Below are 14,262 nucleotides of genomic sequence, written 5' to 3'. Positions count from 1 at the left end.
GAAATCGTACCTGTGGGAAGACTTGTTATGGCTACCAATCTTGATCTGCCTTGATCTCAGATTGCAAATGCCTTAGCAGACCAGGTGCTCAGGAGCAGCAGCAGCAGAAGGCCATTGCTTTCACCTCCTGCATGTGAGCTCCCAACGGCACCTGGTGGGCCACTGTGAGTAGCAGAGTGCTGGACTAGATGGACTCTGGTCTGATCCAGCAGGCTTGTTCTTATGTTCTTAGATGCTTTGTCAATTAAGAAGAAGAAGAGTTTGGATTTCTGTTCCCCCTTTCTCTCCTGTAAGGAGACTCAAAAGGGCTTACAAACTCCTTTCCCTTTACACCCCCCCTCCCACAACAAACACCCTGTGAGGTAGGTGGGGCTGAGAGAGCTGACATGTGTGGGAGTGCACAAGCTAATCTAGTTCCCCAGATAAGCCTCCACAGCTCAAGTGGCAGAGCAGGGACTCAAACCCAGTTCTCCAGATTAGAGTGCACCTGCTCGTAACCACTACGCCACACTAACTCTGGATTGTTCTGGATTTCTAGTTGTCGACTTCATTTGCACCGGGCTTAGATTTCAGCCGCTTTGAAATCTCAGCTGGTTTATAAACAGGGTGTCGCGATTAAAATAAAATAAAGGTTAGTTCCAGGGAGTGAGTTTCTCCCGTGGTCCTGGACTAGATTTGCCTGTGGCTAGCACAGACCCTTATCAGCAAAGACATGTGAGAGTCTCTTTCCTGGCATAAATACAGGGAAGGAAAAAGGAAGAGGTAAACAGTTGCATCAAGAGCAGTTAAGATGTGTGTACAAAACACGGGTGAGGAGAAACCGTTTGTTGTAGAAATTAAGATCAGATGGAGATGGGGCCGCCGGCCGGTGACTTTGCCCGTGCTCTGCTTGCAACGTGTCATCACGTGAACCTGCCTTTTCGTGAACAGATCATCAGACCTATTTGTACAGCCCAGAATCGCATGGGAGGCCATGAAAGCCAGTGTGATTCTGGGTTGTATCAGTAGGTGTATAGCATCAAGATCGAGGGATGTGATTGTACCTCTCTATTCTGCACTGGTTAGACCTCACCTGGAATATTGTGTCCACTTCTGGGCACCGCAATTCAAGAAGGATATTGTCAGGCTGGAGCGGGTCTAGACCAGGGGTCCGCAACCTGCGGCTCTCCAGATGTTCATGGACTACAAATCCCATCAGCCGCTGCACAAAACCAACAAGACACCAACAAGATGACCAGGGTTTGAGCTTTTGAGAGTCAAACCTGCCTTCAAGGAGTCAAAGAGAGCCAGCATGGTGTAGTGGTTCAGAGCAGGTTTGATTCCCCGCTCTGCCACTTCAGCTGTGGAGGCTTATCTGGTGAACCAGATTAGCTTGCGCACTCCAACACAACAACAACAAATACAAATACAAAACCTTTAATGGCATATTAAGAGTGGTAAAATACAAATTATGTTAAAACCAATTGACTAAAATTTACACAAAGGTTTCACTCTTGATCCAAGTGCCTTTGTTAAAAACCTGGCAACTGATTCAGTAGTGTGGGGATGATGGTCACTAAGCAAGTATGAAACTATTTCCTTGTCTGCACTCCAACACATACTAGCTGGGTGACCTTCGGCTAGTCACAGTTCTTTGGAGCTCTCTCAGCCCCACCCACCTCACAGGGTGTTTGTAATGATGGGGGGGGGGGGAGAGGGAAAGGCGATTGTAAGCCCCTTTGAGTCTCCTTACAGGAGGGACTGATGGGATTTGCAGTCCATGAACATCTGGAGAGCCACAGGTTGCAGACCCTTGGTCTAGAGGAGGGCAACCAAAATGATCAAAGGTCTGGACTCCATGCCCTATGAGGAGAGATTTAGGGAGCTGGGTATGCTTATGATAGCCATGTTTAGATATTCGAAGGGATGCCATGTTGGTGAGGGAGCAAGCTTGTTTTCTGCTGCCTCAGAGACTAGGACACAGAGTCATGGATTCAAGGTGCAGGAAAAGAGATTCCACCTAAGGCCGTTGGAGACCTGATTGGCTGTGCAGATTTTTTTAAAAAGTTGCTTTGGCAGCAGCTGCCACCCTAATAAGGGATCTTCGTGTTTGCAAGAAAATATTTGTAAACAACATGTTCATTTTTATAAGGCATCCTGTTAAACAGAGCTTCTGCTTAAAATGTTGAAGAGATACTGTTATAGTTACGCATAACTTCCTTCCATGAGATGTTGTGGTTGACTATACTTCTTGCAAGAGACGGTGTGGTGTCTAAAGAGACTCAAAGGGGCTTACAATCTCCTTTCCACAACAAACACCCTGTGAGTTGGGTGGGGCTGAGAGCGCTCCAAAGAACTGTGACTAGCCCAAGGTCACCCAGCTGGCATGTATTAGAGTGCACAGGCTAATGCGGTTCACCAGATAAGCATCCCTAGCTCAAGTGGCAGAGCTGGGAATCAAACCCGGTTCCCCAGATTAGAGTGCACCTGCTCTTAACCACTTCACCACGCTGGCTCCCCACTTAAAAGCGGGGATTTCCACTTTGCAGTTGCATTGCCATCCTGGGTCCTGATTCCAAAAGTTCCCACGGCTCAGAAAGGTTGGGCTGCCCTTGTCTAATCATCATTTCTGCCCTGGAATGTTCAGATAGGCCGGAATGGTGTTTACATTTTCTTCATATTTCTTGCATAAGGCCAGAGCCTGAATTCCGGCAAGTCGGCGCTTTCAGTGCCAGTATTGCATATTGATCTATTTCTAGGAGCAGCAGTGGCGTAGGAGGTTAAGAGCTCGTGTATCTAATCTGGAGGAACCGGGTTTGATTCCCAGCTCTGCCACTTGAGTTGTGGAGGCTTATCTGGGGAATTCAGATTAGCCTGTGCACTCCCACACACGCCAGCTGGGTGACCTTGGGCTAGTCACAGCTTCTCGGAGCTCTCTCGGCCCCACCCACCTCACAGGGTGTTTGTTGTGAGGGGGGAAGGGCAAGGAGATTGTCAGCCCCTTTGAGTCTCCTGCAGGAGAGAAAGGGGGGATATAAATCCAAAAAAACCCCAAAACTCCTTTTTATTTATGCTGCCTCTGACGAGCTCAACGTGGCTTACCTTTATTTTAGTTTATTGTCACAGAAATGGCAGAAGTGCAGCACTTCAAGGGGTCTCAAGGGTCGTCTACTTCACCCTCTGCCCAATGTGGGAAATCCACAACTGCCACCATCCCCCAATCCCCCAGAGACCCCCACAGAAAGGCCAAAACCCTCAGGATCCCTGGCCAATCTGATCTGAAGGGACATTCCTGTTGGGATAAGTGCTCCTGGTAGTTGGAGATTATCCCTTATCATAGTTAGCAGAGCGGCACGGGTGGCTAGAACACAGCAGAAACCTTACCTCGCGTGCGTGCGTGTGCATGATGGATCCCAATGTGCGGCAAGCTTACACAAAAGAAAGTCGGAGCCAGTTGTAGTTTCTAATCTAATAAAAAGAGTATTTATTAGTGAACTCCATTCTGGATAGAAAGGTAGGTAGATAGAGTCACTATGCTATCCTAATCTAGCTGGATGGAGATGGATGTGCGGAGCATCCATCCTCTCTCTAGGCATGGTAGGAAGAGGAGAAGAAGAATGAGAAGGGGTCGAGGAAGAAGCCGGAAGGAAGGAAGTCCCTGAGAGTATCAGTCTAACTTCAAAGGGATAGAACCAGCCTGATAGAGTAAAGGTGTCAAATCCCTAGGTCCCTATCTAGCCACTAGCTCTTTAGTAAAAAAAACCCCTCTGTAGGTTGAGGCAGGAAACAGCGTAACAGTGTAAAGTCCTTCACTTCTAACAATTCCTTCTTGACCCCAAAGTAGTGATCGACATTACTTTGGTTGTGTAAGAACGGGACACAAGAACTGAGGGCCCATTCCTTCCTTCCCGCGCAACCTGTCGCGATCTGCCTAAGATCACAGATTTTTGTTTTATGGTATTAGTAGTCCACCTTTCTTGTTGGGGCTCAAGGCAGATTACAGGGCATAAAACACTGCACTCAAACAGCAGGAGACAACCAATGAACAAACCAGTAGGGCTCAGGTTACAAAAGTAGAGGGCTATGGAAATAGCAGACCATCTAAGACAGTGATGGCGAACCTATGGCACGGGTGCCAGAGGTGGCACTTGGAGCCCTCTCTGTGGGCACACACACACACAGAGTTCGTCATGTGGGGGGCGGAAAATCACACACACCCCCACACACACATCTAGGCTGGCCTGGGCCACTGAGCACGACATGTGCGCACCGTGGTGAGTAGGGAGGACTCAGCTGGTGGACCTGGTGCCTGTGCTCCGGGTGGCTTCTGCCCGAGGGGTGTGTGTGCAGAGGAGGCAGAGATGCTAAAGAGGCACAGAAGCGGGTTACCACATCCAGGGACTTGCTGGGAGAGGGCTAAGAAGGCAGAGCTGGCCCCTGCTTTCGAGCGTGGGTGAGAGGCTGGGAGGAAGAGGGAGCCAACTGGTTTTTTTCTAAACTAAAACCTCAGCATTCAGGTTAAATTGCCGGGTAGGCCCTTTGCGATAAATAACTGGGGTTTGGGTTGCAATTTGGGCACTCGGTCTCGAAAAGGTTCACCATCACTGATCTAAGACGAGGCAGATTGCTTCACCTCACAACAAGCTTGTGAAGTAGGCTAGGCCAAGCGTGGGGGTCTACCTCAAGGTTGCCCCATGAGCTTCTTTGGATGCGGCCAGGGATATCAGAAGTGTGAATGCAACCTTTCATTGTTGCAATTTTTAAGATCATCCTTCAAAAGCTTCTTTCAATATGTCTGTTAGTCTTTAAGGTGGCACTACTGTTTTTTGGGGAGAATCTTCTAGAAACTGGCGTAGCCTCTGCCAGCTGCTCTGTTTCCAGGTCGAGGAAGGAGTAAGCAATGAGAAACTCAATTTTTTCTTTTGCCAGACGCTTCTAGCGAGGTTTCAGGCGGGACTCTCAGCGCCGCCTTTGGAATTCATGTCGAGTTAATAACAAATCTGTAATACTTATGCCGTCCAGGAGAACTGGAGGTGCAGAGGAAATTTGGACTCCCTTAAAGCGGCCAGCATTTACAAACTTGAAGGGTTCTCTGCTTTAAACCAGCGTGGTGTAATGGTTCGAAGCAACAGACTCTAAGGCCCCTTCCGCACACGCAAAATAATGCGTTTTCAAACCACTTTCACAATTGTTTGCAAGTGAATTTTGCTATTCCGCACAGCTTCAAAGAGCACTGAAAGCAGTTTGAAAGTGCATTATTTTGCATGTGCGCAATGAGCCTAATCTGGAGGACCAGTTTTGATTTTCCACTCCACCACATGAAGGCTTCTGGGTGACCTTGGGCCAGTCCCAGTTCTCTCAGAACTCTCTCAGCCCATCGAGAGTCTGGCACTGCCAAACCAACTCCTGTTTGCCGTCTCTTGCTCTGAAAATCCTGCTGGTTTGCTATAAGTTAGCTATGGCTTCGGCCCCTTCCGCACATGCAGAATAAAGGACTTCCAATCCACTTTCACAATTGTTTGCAAGTGAATTCTGCACAGTAAAATCCAGTTGCAAAGTGCATTGAAAGTGGATTGAAAGTGCATCATTCTGCATGTGTGGAAGGGGCCTTCATAGCACGCACATGGACACATATGTGATGCCTTCAACTGAGAAACTTGGCCTGGGAGAAGAACGCTCTACCTATTCTCTCAAAAGGAATGGTAGTGTTGTGGGATGTGTTTGTGGGTGCGTGTCACAATTTCCTAGTGTGGTGAGGGGCATGCAAAGTGAGATATAAATACGCAAACCTAGATCCTGACTCCTGCACCTAGTATCTCGCAAAAATAATCAGACTTGGCAATGCCCACTCATGCCTTCTGGTTATCTCTCTGGGTTGTGACCTCAAGAGACGAGAAATCTCTCTAGAGTCGGGATACCTCTTTTTGTGCCCCACGGTCAGATGAGTGCATCCTGGGAAAACTTTGATGTCTGCATTCTTTTTCCAAGGCCGCTGGCAGAATTCTTTGATACTCCCCCCCCCCCCATCCATCGCCCCCTTTTTTGCAGGCTCGGACAGTTGAGGAATGAGAAGAGATTTGCTGACTCTTGTAGGAATGGAGATCTAAGTTTGGGATAATCCCTGAACAGGGGCGAACAGCCAAATATCTTGAGTTACTAACTGAACCCCAACAGAGATGGATTACTACGAGGGCCAGATGTAATACTTTACCATCTGCCATTACGAAGGGTCGCTGTTTTTCTATCCCTCTCCAGGATCAGGTCTGTACACATTGTAAGAATCAAGTGGAGACTCTTGCCCATATTATACTCGACTGTCCGAGATACGTGGGTACCAGGAATTTCTCTCCTTGTCTGGTCTTAGATAAATCTGTAAGTGACAGCTTTATTTATTTATTTATTTATTCATTCATTCATTCATTCATTTATTTATTTATTTATTTATTTATTTATTTATTTATTTATTTATTTATTTATTTATTTATTTATTTATTTTCTTCAATTTATATACCGCCTAATCCCCGAAGGGCTCTGGGCGGTGAACAACATTATCTAAACATCAGACAGGAGCGGTCATACAAAATATAAATATATAGGCTCCATCCCATACTCATCAATAAAATAACTTAAAACTCATAAAAACAGCGAATAACAGTAATACATAAATAAACAAGAGGCGTCCAACCCCCAATTTAAAACCTACCCCCAGAAGGGGGTCGGCGGGGCCCCTCAATATGAGGGGGCCCTGATGTAACCGCACCAGGCACGGAACAGTGAGGGGGCACCATATCAGCGGCTGGACACTCCAAAGGCCCGGTGGAACAACATGGTCTTACAGGCCCTGCGGAACTCACCCAGGTCCCGCAGGGCCCGGACAGCTGGCCCGCGTGGAGGCCAGCCGCATCATAGAGGGGCCAGGGGCCACCAGCAAATTGGGACATATGGGGTGATGCGGTCCCGTGGGACTCCTGTTAAATAACTCAGACGTTGTGCTCTTGGAAAAAATAGAAAAAATTTCTCTTACACGTGATGGAACTCTGTAAGTAGCGTCTAATGTTAGGCACAGTTCTCCTGTCTTTGTCTCGATTACATTCTCGCTCTGCATATCACAGTTTTTTTTGGTAATGTGTCAGATTTTATTTTATATGCCTAATAAAGGTTGCTGCTGCTGCTGTGGAGATCTAGGTCTGGGATTTGGCTGCAAACCTGCAAACCTCCAGTTCAGATCTCCTGGCATCCTTCCAGTGACCATAGGCCTCAACAGGAGCAGCAGTGGCGTAGGAGGTTAAGAGCTCATGTATCTAACCTGGAGGAACCGGGTTTGATTCCCAGCTCTGCCGCCTGAGCTGTGGAGGCTTCTCTGGGGAATTCAGATTAGCCTGTACACTCCCACACACGCCAGCTGGGTGACCTTGGGCTAGTCACAGCTTCTCGGAGCTCTCTCAGCCCCACCCACCTCACAGGGTGTTTGTTGTGAGGGAGGAAGGGCAAGGAGATTGTCAGCCCCTTTGAGTCTCCAGCAGGAGAGAAAGGGGGGATATAAATCCAAACTCTTCTTCTTCTTCTTCTTCTTCTTCTTCTTCTTCTTCTTCTTCTGGGGAGAGGAAGGGAAAGGGGGGATATAAATCCAAACTCTTCTTCTTCTCTTCTTCAACAACTTATAATTGTTGTTGTTGTGATTAATTTGAAGATGGTGCATCAAAGGTAGAATAATACTTTGGTACCGCATTTCCAATTCCAGAATAATTTTTTAAGATCCTAAACGTCAGCATTTAGATCTTCTTACAAGGTGTAACTCACTCTCAACAGATGAACGTATTATAGGAGGTCTTAAAGGTATTCCCAGGGCTGAACGAAACTGGTCCTGTTCTCTTGGTGCCGTTGAGACTAGTATCCCCTTTACGCATTGTTATATTGTCCTTTATTTGTAAAAGCCAGGCGTGACAAACATTGTCCTTTATTTGTGAAAGCCGGGCGTGACCAACGGGGATCACTTATTAGCCCAGATGTTTTGTGTTCAAGCAAATTATGTCACACTGAAATTATTATTTTTCAATAACGTGGCTGGGCTAAGACCCGTAGACAGATATTTTGCATATGTTTTAAAATGATCTTGGTATTTATTGCGATGTTGTGGTTAAGAGCCGGCGTGGGGCAGGTGGACTCTTATCTGGAGAAGTGGGTTTGATGCCCCACTCCTCCACAAGAGCGGCGGACTCTTATTTGGTGAACTAGATTTGTTTCCCCACTCCTACATTCTGGCTGGGTGACCTTGGGCCAGTCCCAGTTCTCTCAGAACTCTCTCAGTCCCACCTGTCTCACAAAGTGTCTGTTGTGGGGAGAGGAAGATAAGGAGTTTGTAAGCCCCTTTGAGACTCCTTATGGTTGAGAAAAGTAGGGTATAAATCCAAACACTACTACTACTACTACTCATCCTCTTTCTCTTCTTCTTCTATTGAATGTCAAAAGCACATATGCATTTATTACACATATAAAAGGCCACAATAGCCTACCTCACCCATACAAGATAACACTTACAGAAAGATCCAATAGGACCCTTTTTGGACCCTAACAAACAGGCATGTTTCATCCAAACGGTCTTCCTCAGTGGGCAAAATTAATACCTTATTTTAGTGGCAAACTTCCAGGCTAGAAATGGACTAATGACCAGGGGTGTCAAACTCGCGGCCCTCCAGATGTTCATGAACTACAGTTCCCATCAGTTTCTCCCAACATCATGATGATGATGATTGTGATGATGATGATGATGATGATGATGATGAAGAAGAAGAAGAAGAAGAAGAAGAAGAAGAAGAAGAAGAAGAAGAAGAAGAAGAAGAAGAAGAAGAAGAAGAAGAAGAAGAAGAAGAAGAAGAAGAAGAAGAAGAAGAAGAAGAAGAAGAAGAAGAAGAAGAAGAAGAAGAAGAAGAAGAAGAAGAAGAAGAAGAAGAAGAAGAAGAAGAAGAAGAAGAAGAAGAAGAAGAAACAACAACCTTTAATGGCATATGTATAAATTATACAATGGAAATTAAAATTGGCTGGTAAAAAAGTTAAAAAAAAACAAGCATCATGAGAGCTGGAATATTAAGCCACTGAATTGAGATTGAGTCTGCTAAACATTTGGGAACATTCAGTGATGACAACACACAAGAATCTAGCAGTTTGTTCGATGGTAACAGTTGAGTTTCTGTCTATCCAGCACAAAGTTTTGACAGCATCTGTAGTGTTGCCTCGATCAGCTAAGAGAGGATTAAGTAATCTTTCCCGCTCTACAGCATATAAAGGGCAATATAATAGAACATGATGGACGGTTTCTTCAAGACCAGGATTGAAGGTGCTCTCCCAACATGAGCATTGGCTATACTGGCAAGGGCTGATGGGAATTGTAGTTCATGAACATCTGGAGGGCCACGAGTTTGACACCTGTGGACTAATCCATTTGTTGCAGACCAGAAGGATTTCCTGTGACTGAGGCGTCATAAGCTTTTGTCCTAGCAAAATTGAACATGATTGGCACATTTACACTTTTTAAGAGGTCTATTGTCATTTTTGGGGATCTCCATGACACCACCTGGAAGTTAATAAAGCTCTCCAAGACGTTGCCTATGATAACAGGATGACAACATTGATTTGTTTTTTTAAAACATCAACACTCACTGGTTTGGTTTTTCCATCTCAGCCTAAAGCTCCTTCCCATTGTGTTTGTGGTTTGTTTCAAACTGCACCTGTGTGTTAACCATTTTGCAGGATGTTTATTACATAATGGCCCCGGGGGGCCGCCAGCTGCATTTCAAAGCATTCAGTCTTGGGTTATTGTGGAGGCACCTGTGAATATTTGCATGCAGTTCCTATTTGCCAGGGACAACCTTTCTATTGGATGGATGTCCTTAGAATAACATTGCCCGGGTTTCTCCTTCCAGGGAAGTATTGAGGGTAGTGTAAGCATAGTGTTGTAGCTGGAATGTCTGATTCGCATCTGGGGCTCCTTCCATAAGCATAAGCATAAGCATTTATTGTCATTGTGCACGCACAACGAAATTCACAGCAGCATTCCTCTATGCACACAATTTCAGACTTATACCCCATCCTCACTTTCCCCTTCCTCCACCCATCCCTACACAGCCCCAAGCACGTCAACACGAAGCCACAGAGTTTAGCATAGCCACAGCTCCAGAGTAGAAGCTGTCTCTAAGCCTCTTTGTCCTAGTTTTGATAGACCTGTATCGTCTGCCGGATGGTAACAGTTCAAAAGGAGAGTGTGCTGGATGAGACGGGTCTCTCCGAATATTTTGGGCTTTCTTTAGGCTTCGGGAATTAGAGAGTTCTTCCAAGGAGGGGAGAGGGCAGCCGATAATCCTCTGTGCAGTAGGGATCACCCTTTGGAGCGCCTTCCTATCTGCCACTGTGCAACTGGAGAACCATACACAGATGCAGTAGGTTAAGACACTCTCTATAGCACAGCGGTGAAAGGGCACCAGGAGTTTTCCATTCAGTTGTTCCATTCAGTTCCATTCAGTTTTCCACACATGCAGAATAATGCACTTTCAGTCCACTTCCACAATTGTTTGGAAGTGGATTTTGCTATTCTGTGCAGTAAAATCCAGCTGCAAAGTGCATTGAAAGTGGATTGAAAGTGCATTATTCTGCATGTGCGGAAAGGGACCTGGGAGATGCAGGTTCAAATTCCCCCATTGATTGTAGAAGCTTGCTGGATGACCTTAAACTGCTCACTGTCTCTAGGCCTAGCTTACTTCACAGGGCTGTCCTGAGAGTAAAATCGGAGGTGGGGACAGCATCCTTGTAAACTGCTTTGGGTCACCACTAGAAGAAGAAGAAGAAGAAGAGTTTTGGATTTATATCCCCCCCTTTCTCTCCTGCAGGAGACTCAAAGGGGCTGACAATCTCCTTGCCCTTCGCCCCTCACAACAAACACCCTGCGAGGTAGGTGGGGCTGAGAGAGCTCCGAGAAGCTGTGACTAGCCCAAGGTCACCCAGCTGGCGTGTGTGGGAGTGCACAGGCTAATCTGAATTCCCCAGAGAAGCCTCCACAGCTCAGGCGGCAGAGCTGGGAATCAACCCCGGTTCCTCCAGATTAGATACACGAGCTCTTAACCTCCTAGGCCACTGCTGCTCCCAGGACAACAGTCTCTCCTGGTAGGTCCCCTGAAGAGTGCTAGATTCTGCAAATGGAAATTGATTGGAGGTCCTTGACTGTTAAGAGATCCAGCTAGCCTCGACCAGAGCTGGGGCCTTTTTAGCCTTGGCCCCAACCTGGTGGAACGCTCTGTCTAATGAGACCCGGGCCCTGCGGGATTCGATACACTTATGCAGGGCCTGCTATACAGTTCCACCAGGCGTACGGTTGAGGGGCAGCACGGAGGGAGGGAGAGGGAGCTGTGCCCAGGGCACGACCTGCCCGCACGCACCTCCGACCCCCACCCACGCTCTGATCTGCCCACACCACGCCCCTGGGGAGGGGGGTCTGGGGGATTTTCCGCCCCCATGTGACGCCAATGGCCCGCACCTGGGATGCAGCCCCCCCCCGTCCCCTTGCAGCTTTGCTATGGTGGTTCTATCTAGGTGCCCCCCTTTCTCCCTCCCTCCCCGTTTCCCTCCTCCCTTATATTTCTTTCCTCCCCATTTTCCTATTTTTTCTCTTTTCCTTCCCCCACATTTCCCCCTCTTCTTCTTCTTCATTCACTCAGCTTATTCCCTTAGTGCTGTTTAGAGACATTTTTGCTGTCCGTGGAAACATGCAGAAGGTTCCAGGTTTATTATTAGATTTCAGTAATGCTCTGTTTGGGGGTAAGTGGGATTCTGTTCATGTTGCTAGATGGCTGCTACTGGTGCCGCACTTGGAATGGAATCACAGTGTCGGAAGGGGGGACTTAGAGGCCATCCAGTCCAACCCCTCGCTCAGCATAGAAATGCCAGAACCTAGCTCCTTTGCATGCTGTGCCCTCCAAAGCGCCCTCCAATGGATTTCAGCAGACTTCAAACCACGTTGCTGTGCCTGGGATTGCGCTGTTAGAAGCCTCGGGCTGGCAAACTCGCCGTTCAGTGAGTACTTGGAACGATGTGGGTCGTCATTGTCCCTGCTTGTTTGTGTGTTTGCGTTTTGTCGCTCAGCTGCTTGTGCCGAGCGGTGTCAGTCTTTCCAGCGCCCAGTCTTCTTTTGTCTCGCGAGAAGTGATGCAAATGGGGGTTGCGGCCCCCATAATAGAGTTGTTGTCTTCCAGAACAGAAAACCCTACAATTATCCCATTATCGGGGAAGAAGAACCTTGGATCATCCTTGTTCCCCCTATTTTCTGCAAAGGTTGGAGTGGGTTAAAGATCACTTTCTATCTCCCGCCTTTATCATGTAGGATTCCACAAATATCTGTTCAGAATGAGGAGTCGGTTGCAAATGCTTCTATCCCGGGCATATCCCATTTTCCTTGGAGTACAATTTTTGCTGTGAAGGGAAGCATAGACACTGCTTTTCCTGTGGTTTCCAAAAGTGCTGAAGAGAGCGGAGCTTCCTTCTAGCATGGTGTAGTGGTTAAGAGCAGGTGCACTCTAATCTGGAGAACTGGGTTTGATTCCCCAATCTGCCACTTGAGCTGTGGACGCTTATCTGGGGAACTTCATTAGCTTGTCCACTCCAACACATGTCCGGTGGGTGACCTTGGGCTAGTCACAGTTCTTCGGAGCTCTCTCAGCCCCACTTCAGTAAATAAATGCTTAAAGGCCCTTAGAGAGCAGTGATTGAACAGCCTGTTTTCTCGGAAAGGGATGTGAAAACAGGTTTGATTCAAGCGTGTAGAGCCCATTCTGTCCTGTTGCTTTGCTTCTCGACGCAAAAGGCATTCAGTTTTGGAAGAAAGCCTGCTGGGTGGAAACTTTTAAAGTCCTGTGAGGTCATGGCTGTCCCACCATTGGAAGAGAGCCGGCCGTTCCTGCTCAGTGAGCAGAGTCTTAAAGGACACACGTGTAAGCTCTCAGCGGGGAGGACGGAAAGATTTGGGAAACTGGAGCAACAAGTCCACAGAGCCTCTGCTAGAATCGGCAAGTTTGGTAGAACAGCTAAACAAATCTAAGACCCTGCCATGCTTAACCAAGAACTTTGTTTGTACCGAACTATCTCAAAGTTGCAAGGGAAGATTTGGTCTGTGCAACCAAATTACAAAGCGCGTCTGTGGCCAGCTTGGCCTCTTTCTTTCTTTCTTTCTTTCTTTCTTTCTTTCTTTCTTTCTTTCTTTCTTTCTTTCTTTCTTTCTTTCTTTCTTTCTTTCTTTCTTTCTTTCTTTCTTTCTTTCTTTCTTTCTTTCTTTCTTTCTTTCTTTCTTTCTTTCTTTCTTTCTTTCTTTCTTTCTTTCTTTCTTTCTTTCTTTCTTTCAGGAGTGGCGTAGGAGGTTAAGAGCTCATGTATCTAATCTGGAGGAACCGGCTTTGATTCCCAGCTCTGCCGCCTGAGCTGTGGAGGCTTCTCTGGGGAATTCAGATTAGCCTGTACACTCCCACACACGCCAGCTGGGTGACGTTGGGCTAGTCCACAGCTTCTGGAGCTCTCTCTCAGCTCCCACCCACCTCACAGGGTGTTTGTTGTGAGGGGGGGGGGAAGGGGGGCAAGGGAGATTGTCAGCCCCTTTGAGTTCCCTGCAGGAGAGAAAGGGGGGATATAAAGACAAACTCCTCCTCCTTCTCCTCCTCCTCCTCCTCTTCGTCTTCTTCTTCTTCTTCTTCTTCTTCTTCTGCTTCTTCTTCTTCTTCTTCTTCTTCTTCTTCTTCTTCTTCTTCTTCTTCTTCTTCTTCTTCCTTTCTTCCTTTCTTCCTTTCTTCCCTTTCTTCTTCCCTTTCTTCCTTTCTCTTTCTTCCAATTGGCCATGCTGGCATGCTGGATGGGGAATTGTAGTCCATAACATCTGGAGTGCCAAAGGTTCGTCACCACTGCCATAGGGCCACTAAGGAGACTAACAACTTAAACCATGTTAAACCTAAAGTTTAAAACAAGGAGAGAACATGAAATCAGCTGTTAAAACGTTGGGCAGGAAGGAAGGAAGTGCCAAGTGGAAAAAATGGTCTTAACCCATTGGTGGAAGATGACAGCAGAAGTGGGGAGACGAATCTCCTGGCGCCACTGCTAAAAAAAAAGACCCTGTCCTATTATGGGGGGTTCATAAGTGAGTAGCAGGTCCTTCAGGCATGTTGATCTCAAATCCTATATAACTTTGAAGATCAAGATCCACACCAGAAACTAACTGGGAGCCAGTCTAAATCGAACCAGGCTAGAGTGATCTGG

General features: G+C 47.0%; 1 protein-coding gene across 7 annotated transcripts in view; it reads left to right on the top strand.

Moving 5' to 3' along the window:
* The window catches only part of LZTS3 (leucine zipper tumor suppressor family member 3), a 91,256-nt gene that overhangs the window by 44,833 nt on the left and 32,161 nt on the right, over positions 1-14,262 (top strand). Inside the window, exon 1 of one of the 7 annotated variants that reach the window (XM_048509951.1) lies at positions 6,972-7,018. The exons of the other annotated variants lie outside the window; for them this stretch is intronic. The gene's annotated coding sequence lies outside the window, so the exon portion shown is untranslated. Of the gene's footprint in view, positions 1-6,971; positions 7,019-14,262 lie in introns of those variants that run through there. 7 annotated transcript variants of the gene reach the window in all.

The sequence above is a fragment of the Sphaerodactylus townsendi genome, linkage group LG10 (assembly GCF_021028975.2).
Source record: "Sphaerodactylus townsendi isolate TG3544 linkage group LG10, MPM_Stown_v2.3, whole genome shotgun sequence".
In the NCBI taxonomy this organism is placed as follows: domain Eukaryota; kingdom Metazoa; phylum Chordata; class Lepidosauria; order Squamata; family Sphaerodactylidae; genus Sphaerodactylus; species Sphaerodactylus townsendi.
Note: the sequence above shows the minus strand (reverse complement) of the source record. Positions and strands in the feature narration are given on the sequence as shown.